Source organism: Lepus europaeus, chromosome 21, assembly GCF_033115175.1.
Source record: "Lepus europaeus isolate LE1 chromosome 21, mLepTim1.pri, whole genome shotgun sequence".
Classification (NCBI taxonomy): domain Eukaryota; kingdom Metazoa; phylum Chordata; class Mammalia; order Lagomorpha; family Leporidae; genus Lepus; species Lepus europaeus.
This window is the reverse complement of record NC_084847.1, coordinates 27,507,103-27,516,913: the sequence shown is the minus strand read 5'-3', so window position 1 is coordinate 27,516,913 and position 9,811 is coordinate 27,507,103. Positions and strand designations below refer to the sequence as shown.

The 9,811-nt window shown below is 43.1% G+C and overlaps 1 pseudogene; it reads left to right on the top strand.

The window, feature by feature from the left end:
* Positions 1 to 216: 216 nt before the first annotated feature.
* Positions 217 to 7,017, top strand: LOC133750494 (nuclear receptor subfamily 2 group F member 6-like; annotated as a pseudogene).
* Positions 7,018 to 9,811: the final 2,794 nt, after the last annotated feature.

Sequence of the window (9,811 nt, the reverse complement as noted above, 5' to 3'; positions counted from 1 at the left end):
GATGGCAAGCCTTACCCAACAGAGTTTACACAGAGAGATGGCCATGGCCATGATTTTTAATATTAAATTCAGGCATCATGGGTCTGTTTTGCATGATTTATAAAGGATTTATACTAAGTGCCACTTATCAAAGATGCTTCCATGATGAAAATCAGAAGGTGAATTTGCTTTGAATAGTCCAGAGATGTTTGGTTGTGTGTATGACAGTGAGCAGGTATGTTTGCCTTTGCTTGCACTGAAAAATTAAATGGGTACCAAGAACAAGTTATGACACATTTCTACACAAGATGCCTCCAGAGTGAAAACATTGAAGATGAACTTACTTTAAACTCTCAGATGTACGAGTTCAAGTTTATGACAGTGGGCAGGTATTTGCTTTTGCTTGCACTGAGAAATCGCTATCAAGAATAAAACATAAAACCTTTTTATCCCGAACATCCAAAGTGCCTGAGATCACTCAAGTAGATTTTAAAAAGGATGTTGTTTAACTCTGTATATATTATCCTTAAGTCATTTTCCTGTCTTCACTAATTTTAGCAATACATTCATATTAGCTGATAAATAGGCACTGATGATACCAGCCAGGCCAGCTTCCTGCCTTTTTATGCACATGTCATTCTGAGACAATCCGTATGTGCTTACTTGTGTACAAGTAGAGAAAAATACAGTAGATAGTCTGATACAACATATTCTTGTACCACAGACAAAACAAACGTTATGTTGCATTTACTATCAACTGCTGCTAGTATGTTATTATACAACTTACCTATCTCCTCCTTGATTCGTCCTATCTTGTAGCTTTAAAAAAAATAGGATCATAGGCAAATCAGTTACTTTGTGGAGAGAGCTTTGTTGTGGCAGACACTGTCTGATTTTATTTCTATAAAATTAAAGCTGTTATGAATATGAGTTAATTAACAAGAATATGTTTCTTCCTTCTTAGAAATGGTGTCAGACAAGGAGCAAAGCCAAATGGGCTTCCCAAGGGGATAGACAAAACAATTCTGAATGTCTTCAAATTAAATTCAGTAAAATAACATTTTTAATATGTGACGTATTCTTGCAGAACAACCATCTTTGTATTTTTTGAAAAATGTTTAATAAATGATCCTTTATAAATAATTTTGGTCTCCCCATTGTGATTTCCTTAATTTCTATAGATTTTAATAATCGTATCTAAGAGTGCCCCAGACTCAACTGCTCTGTGCTAATTCAGATCAAGATCATTAATGAATCACAGGTTTTCATTTGTAGATTTATTATGGCAAGAAAAAAAATCAATCCTTGGGTGATCAAAGAGAATCTAAACATCATCATACAGTAAACCATTTTCTTAATTTGAAGAATATGGCAAATGAATGTTTTTGTGTGTTTTACAAAGCAAAGATAAAAGGGAAAAGGTAAAACTAACTGCCATGACTAATAAGTAGTCATATATTTTAAAATTTATGTTTAACATATGTGAATCAATCCAATAGTTGTTTTATTTATTTATTTATTTATTTTTAATTTTTGACAGGCAGAGTGGATACTGAGAGAGAGAGACAGAGAGAAAGGTCTTCCTTTTTGCCGTTGGTTCACCCTCCAATGGCTGCTGTGGCCGGCGCATTGTGCTGATCCAAAGCCAGGAGCCAGGTGCTTCTCCTGGTCTCCTAGGCGGTGCAGGGCCCAAGCACTTGGGCCACCCTCCACTGCCTTCCCGGGCCATAGCAGAGAGCTGGCCTGGAAGAAGGGCAACCTGGATAGAATCCGGCGCCCCAACCAGAAATAGAACCTGGTGTGCCGGCGCTGCAAGGCAGAGGATTAGCCTTTTTTTTTTTTTTTCTTTTCTTTTTTTTTTTTTTATTAAACTTTTATTTAATGAATATAAATTTCCAAAGTATAGCTTATGGGTTACAATGGTTTCCCCCCTCCCATAACTTCCCTCCCACCCGCAACCCTCCCCCCTCCCGCTCCCTTTCCCCTTCCATTCATGTAAAGATTCATTTTCAATTCTCTTTGTATACAGAAGATCAGTTTAGTATATACTAGGTAAAGATTTCAACATTTTGCCCATATAGCAACATCAAGTGAAAAAACTACCATTGGATTACTAATAGCATTAAATAGCAATGTACAGCACATTAAAGACAGAGATCCTACATAATTTTTTTTTTCAAAATAATTAATTTTCTATGCCATTTCCATTTTAACACCAGGTTGTTTTTTTTTTTTTTTCATTTCCAATTCTCTTTATATACAGAAGATCACTTCAGTATATAATTAGCAAAGACCTCATCAGTCTGCGCCCACACAGAAACGCAAAGTATAAAAATACTGTTTCAGTACCAGTCCTAGCATCGTGCCAGCCTCCAATAGTTGTTTTAAGGTCACACCAACCAGAGTCCTTGATGTTACCATGAGCTAGCAAATCAGAATCTTCATTGGAATCAACACCACAGGTATCAGAAGTCAATGATTATAGGCCAGTGCCGTGGCTCAATAGGCTAATCCTCCACCTGTGGTGCCAGCACACCAGGTTCTAGTCCTGGTTGGGGCACTGGATTCTCTTCTGGTTGCTCCTCTTCCAGTCCAGCTCTCTGCTGTGCCTCAGGAAGGCAGTGAAGGATGGCCCAAGTGCTTGGGCCCTGCACCGCCTAGGAGACCAGGAGAAGCACGTGGATCCTGGCCATTGTGGGGGTGAACCAACGGAAAAAGGAAGACCTTTCTGTCTCTCTCACTGTCCACTCTGCCTGTCAAAAAAAAAGTCAATGATTGTATTAACTTAATACATTTCGTGTCATGCATGGTTGCACATGCATTGGATGCCTAAGACCTACTTACAACTATATCATGTTGTTTTTTAACTGTTCCACATTTAACCAGAAGAATTTGCAAACATTACCATCATTCCTCCTTCCTCCATAGAAATAAACAGAAAAATAATTCATAAACATTTCCAAATTACTCATTATTTGATTTTGTTTCAGAATGATTAGATTGACAAAAATACATTGATTCTATTCTAATTTAGTCTAGCAAGACATATGTGAGTATTCAAGAAATAAAGTAAATTATATTTTTGTATCATATTTTCTCTTTGTGAGATACATTTTATCACACTGGTAAACAACATATCTAATTTAATTTTTGGAGACCCTGTTCAAATTGAAGGTATAAAACATACTTTTCTATCAATCACTTAAAGGAATAAAAATGATGCTTGTATTGATGATATCTATTTCTTTTTGTAGAATAACTCTGCCTTTCAAAGAAAATAAATCTTAAAAAACAATTCTACAAAACTATTCAGTTAACATTTGAGGTAAGTGGTACTTAGGTGAAAATATGATGTTTGCAATATAAATACCAACAATTGGCATAGTTATTATTTGAACCATCTGGGGAACATTGTATTTTGCTGTCAGTTCCTTATGCTGCATTCTTTTTGTAAAAAGCAATTCAGAAATAAAAAGAAAGCCACTGAGAATTTAGCATGAGAGCAGTAGTCTAAACATTCCAAACCTGAAAACGTTTGAAGTCTGCAGAACTGATCTGCAAATGCTCTTGAGAAAGTGGTGATTGTGGTTGTTTCCTGATTTCTTACCTAAATCTGGCCAGGAAAATTGAGTAATAATTCTCTCACGTGTACCTCAACGTTCAACTTTTGCCAAATAATGCTAACAGGAGTGGACAAAGGAACAAAAGTGGTCCCAGAAAAAAATAGATTGCTACATCAAGTTTTGAGAGCCTATAAAAAATTCAATAAGAATTTTTGAAATAAATCTAATAATTGTCTATTACCATGTGTTTTCTCAATAATCTAATTTTGACATTTGATAGGCTTAAAGATATACATTTAAAAATTAAAAATAGTTTTTCTTGTATGCCTTATTTCCCACCTTTAGTAACTTTTTAAATTAAATCTGGCTTCAAACTGTGATCAAGAATTCCCAAAACTATTTTATTATATCATAGTTAGTAATTCCCCATTAAAATATTGTTTACTTTTTTAAAAATATAGTTTTCAGAAACAGTTCTTAAAACAAAATGAATTTTCAAAGATAATTATTGTCATATCCAGTTGTTGTTAGGGGCTTTATTTTGTATTTCTGCCCTTTTGGAAATGGTTCGTTGAGATAAACATTCATTTCCTTTATTTAAAGACTAATCACATGATTTTGGAACACATTTTCGTAGAACTATTCAAGCATCCACTGCTTTTGCAAATGTGTAATATTGATGGTTGAAAATATTTTTACATCTTTTTTATGTTCAGTGTATATTGATATTGAAAATCCATCACTTATCTAACCGATTGAAACATGAAACTCAAACTATTATTTTATTCAAGCTAATACTTCTAATTAAATAATTCGCTTGGCTTTCATTTTCTTTGTGAGAGCTCCATTTTCATTGGCTTTGCCAACATTGGAATTGGTAATTTTTGTGATCCTGGGCCTATGTAATGTAAGAGAGTGGTGTTTAATAAGTAGTAAGCAGGAGGGAGCATTTGGCCAAGTGGTTAAGAATCCCCTTGAGACAACCTTGCTACAATGGCATGAGGGGGTCTGAGTGTTGTTTCCATTTCTGTCTTCAACTTCCTGCTAATGCAGACGCTGGGAGGCAGCACGGGAGGGCTCAAGGAATTGGGTTCCTGCCACGCACAGAGTAGAATTACTCTCTGCCTTTCAAATGGATACACGAAAACCAAAATACAGAAATATAAAACGTGGAGAAAGTTATGTCTAAAATTATCAGGCTTTAAAAACGTGACACACCCTGTATATTCATTAGACAATCGGCTCCTAACACTGCTACACCTGCAGGTCCAATCGGGACTGTCAGATGGACCAACATCAGCGTGACCAGTGCCAGTCCTGCCGGCTCAAGAAGTGCTTCCGGGGGGTTGTGCAGAAGGAGGGTGAGCGGCCCCTATTCTCCCTACAGTCGGCCGGTGGGGCCCGGGGTTGGCACCTGCTAACCACAAGACCAGGGCCATTGCACCCTGTACTGGCGCAGGAATCCAATTACAGCTGTGGCCAGGGCCCGGTCCCCCTGCCCAGGCCTGGCCACTGCATCCTGAAGAAATACACAGACACACATGTACACAGATACACACATACATGGACACATACTTACACGCACACACCCGCACATATACACATTTATTTGTTTTCTGTTGCCCTCACCCCTGCCTCTGCCTAAGGCAGGAGCCTGGCAGCCCAAGCCCACGGGGACCCCACCCTTGTTCCCTCCCCGGAAGCCCCAGCCTGGCCCAGGGCAGACACAGTCTGAGCAGTGTGGCCCTAAACGCCGATGCCCTGCAGTTTCTCCAGGCTCCACACGGTGGGGGGGGGGGGTTGGTGGTGGTCTCGGTGTGTGTTGGGGGTTCCAGCCTCAGGATAAATGCGCACCCCATACCTGCTTTCTGTCTGTGGGTTCTTCCCAGGGTCTGACTCCAGTCTCTCACGCTTTTGAAGTCCTCCCCCCTCACTGGGTCTGTGAGGGAAGCTGATAAAGTCGGCTCAGAGCCCCTTGGAAAAGCCACTCCCTTCAGTTTGGGGGGTTGACCTGTGCCCCCTCTTCTCACGTGGCTGATCTGAAATCCCGCTGGCCCCGCCCTCAGGTGGGTGCGCCTACAGCCACTTGCTGTACCCCCCAACCCCATGCGCGGCCTCCCACCCTCACGGCTCACAACCCCTTACTTTGCTTTGGAACCCAATGACTTCCCCAGGGACTCTCTTTGTCTTGTGCACTGTTGTGCCCCAGGGTCCCCGCATACAGTTGGCCCTCAATAAATAACCCATGGCTTCTGTTGCCACCAGGGTAGCCCTTCCTCCATGGCCAATACTGCTCTAAAGCTGATTTGTTAATTCGGGGGTTGGTGTTAAAGAGGGAGTTGTGGGTGGGATTTGAACCTCATGCCCCAGCCTGGGCTAGAGGAGGAAGAGTTGGGGGTGGGGGTTTGAAGAAGGGAGGGTGAGCAGGTGCAAAGGCCCTGGGGTAGGATGGGGGGGGGAGTGGTGCAAGCCGGGCTTATAACCAGGGCAGCACTTTTGGGCCCCATTTGGCCACTCCTACTGGACAGCTGACCCCCACCCCCGCAGGACTCAGCCCCACCTCCAGCCCCAAGTCCCCTCCAGGGCTGGGAATGCGCCCTGCGTGAGGCCGGCCCAAGGCTGGAGCTCATGGATTGGATCAGGCCAGGTGGGCGGGCTCATTAAGGCTCCATAATTTACCCTGCCTGGCAGCCAGCCCTCCCTGCCTCAGTTTCCCTGCTCCCACCTCACCTGCTTGCTGCGGGCGAGGCCCCAGCTCCCAGTCCCATCTGGGAAAGACCACAGGCTCCCTCCCCACCCGGGCTCTCCCGGAGCTGGGGTGGGGGGACTCAGAGAGCCTTGCTCTGGCTGTCTTCTCTCTGCCCTTCTCTCTCTCTCTTTCCCTCCTGCCGCCCCGCAGCGCTGCAGCGCTGCAGCGCTGCCGCATCCCGCAATCGCAGCCTGGCGGCGCTGGCCATCTCCTCCGGCAGCCCTACTGGCTGGGTGCTGGCAGCGGCGGACAGAGACTTGTTCCCGGTGGCGCTGCAGGCGCGGCAGGTGCGGGCGGCGGCAGCGCGGCACAGGGCGTGGACCACGCGAAAGAGCTGGCGGCGCGACTGCTCTTAGCGCTGCCCCTGCCTGCACAGGGCGCCACTGCCGGCCGAGCGCGTGTGGCCTTCCTGGACCAGGAGCAGGTGGACGAGCTGGGCCGCCTGCAAGGGGACTCAGTGGAGTCCTGCTGCCTCAAGGACATGGCGCTCTCGTTCTGCGCGCGCGGAGAGGCTGCAAGAGCAGGAGCAGGTGGTTCTCATGGAGTATTGCGCGCCCAGTACCCGTCCCAGCCCCAGCGCGCCCGGCCCTGCGCGCGCTCCAGGCGCCCCTTATTGCGCAGCTCCACTTCCTGCGCCTGGTGGGCAAGACGCCCACCGAGACGCTCATCCGGGACTCGCTGCTGGCGGGCAGCCCCTTCAACTGGCCCTAAGGCTCCGGCCGGTGAGCCGCCGCGTCAAGAAGACACTCTCTGCTCTGATTCCCGTATCACAGATTGCACAACACCTAGAAATAGTTTCTTCAAATGTGAGGATCGGTCACAACGCAGAGAGGTTAAATGAAAAAGTGTCTAATCACGACCACACTCTTTCTTAGTAACTTCAGGCAGATTTAGCATCTCTACAATATATTAAATAATGGCCAGATATTTCCCAGGAACATCATGTTTTTCTGATGGATTTCAAAATTTCATGGGAAATAGAAGATAAGTTTATGTTGGTGCATAACATTTGAAATATGCATTTCTCATAAGACATGTTTTCCACGAACTTTTTAAAGAACCCATGTATATATAAATTTCAACATGTTTTGAACCAAAATAATTTAACTTTTACTTCCATTTCCACAATATTTTTAAGGTACGCTTATGTGAGTCAAACAGATGGCTTTGCTCACATAACACAAGGCTTGAGGAAATATATCTGTATAAACATGTTTTTGGGGCTGGTGCTGTGGTGCAGCAGGTTAACGCCCTGGCCTGAAACGCTGGCATCCCATATGGCCACCAGTCCAAACCTGGCTGCTCCACTTCTGACCCAGCTCTCTGCTATGGCCTGGGAAAGCAGTGCAAGATGGCCCAAGAGCTGCACCCGTGTAGGAGACCCAGAGGACGCTCCTGGCTCCTGGCTTGGGATCGGCACAGCTCCGGCCATTGCGGCCAATTGGGGAGTGAACCAGTGGGTGGAAGACCTTTCTCTCTCTCTCTCTCTCTCTCTCTGTGTAACTCTTTCAAATAAATAAATCAAAATTTTTAAAAAAATAAGCATGTTTTTGAAAAATGGTGGATATATATATATATCATACATTCTGCTCTGCAAGGTTTTTTTTTGCTTAATAATGTAAATATATTTTATAACTAAACAGTATGTTTCTTCATATGGATTTATCATATACTATTTAATGAATACTGTACTGTTAGATATTAACTTTTCTTTCCTCAAGTTTCCCTAAGTAAAAGTTTCCATAGAACCTTTTCAAACCTATTTTTTTCCATAGAAAGATTTTTTTAGGAAGTGCTTATGTGGGACAAGAGTATATAATAAACATAATCTGTATTGCTAAGACTTATGGTACACATCACTGATTTGTTTTGCAAATTCACACTCTATTCAATGGCCATTGCCTCATGTATGTCAAAATGCCAACAGTTGCAATAATTGCTTTGAATCTGATGAAAAACACATACTTTAATTTGTATTTATTCAATTTCTAAATAAATTAAACACCTTACTGAGTTTGCTGATAATTATATATATTATACATAGTTATATTATATTAAAGATATATAATACATAGTATAATGTGATATATTCTAATAATATATAATGATATATTATTATACATTATATAATTATGTTTATTATATATGTTATGTAACTATATAACTATGTTGTATGTTATATAACTATATAATATATAATATATACATATATGTATGTACATATATATATATACACACACACACTCATAGGTTTATTTGTTTTTGACAGGCAGAGTTAGATAGTGAGAGAGAGAGACAGAGAGAAAGGTCTTCCTTCCATTGGTTCAACCCCCAAATGGCCGCCATGGCCAGCACGCTGAGCCGATTCGAAGTCAGGAGCCAGGTGCTTCCTCCTAGTCTCCCATGCATGTGCAGGGTCCAAGCACTTGGGCCATCCTCCACTGCCTTCCCCAGCCACAGCAGAGAGCTGGACTGGAAGAGGAGCAACCGGGACAGATTTTGGTGCCCCAACAGGGACTAGAACCCAGGGTGCCTGTGCTGCAGGTGGAGGATTAGCCTAGAGAGCCGTGGCACCGGCCACAAAGATTTATTTATTGTATTTGAAAGGCAGAGTTACAGAGAGAAGAGATCTTCCATTCACTGGTTCACTTCCCAAATGGTGGCAACAACCAGGGCCATGACGAAGCCAGGAGCCAGGGTATTCTTCTGAGTCTCCACATGAATGCAGGGGCCCAAGCACTTGGCCATCCTCTGCTGCTTTCCCAGGTGCATCAGCAGGGAGCTGGATGGAAAATGCAGCAGCAGGGTCTCCAATAGCGTCTCAAGTGGAGGCTTAACCAGCTACTCCACAAAGCTGCCCCCAGTGCTAAGCATTTTACAGTCATGAACTACAGTTCCATGAAGGCCCATTCTTCAGGCAGCAGCTCAACCCACTAAGCCACAGTGCTGACCTCTGATAATTGTATTTTAAAATCTTTTTAAAATTTTTTTTATTTATTTTGACAGGCAGAGTGGACAGTGAGAGAGAGAGAGAGAGAGAGACAGAGAGAAAGGTCTTCCTTTTTTTTTCCCGTTGGTTCACCCCCCAATGGCCGCTACGGCCAGCACGCTGCACCGATCCGAAGCCAGGAGCCAGGTGCTTCTCCTGGTCTCCCATGTGGGTGCAGGGCCCAAGCACTTGGGCCATCCTCCACTGTACTCCCAGGCCACAGCAGAGAGCTGGACTGGAAGAGGAGCAACCAGAACAGAATCCATTGCCACAACTGGGACTAGAACCTGGTGTGCCAGCGCCGCAGGTGGAGGATTAGCCAATTGAGCTGCAGCACCAGCCGACAATTGTATTTTAAACATCATTGATCATATCCTTAATTTTTTTTCAGTTGGGATGTCCAGATTTCTAAGATAAGAAATTTTAAAATATCACATATATTTACTATTTACTTGTTAAATATTACACATTCGTAAAATTATAATGTTAAAAGTGATCAACTTTTCTACTTTGACAAAAAAAACTAGGAAA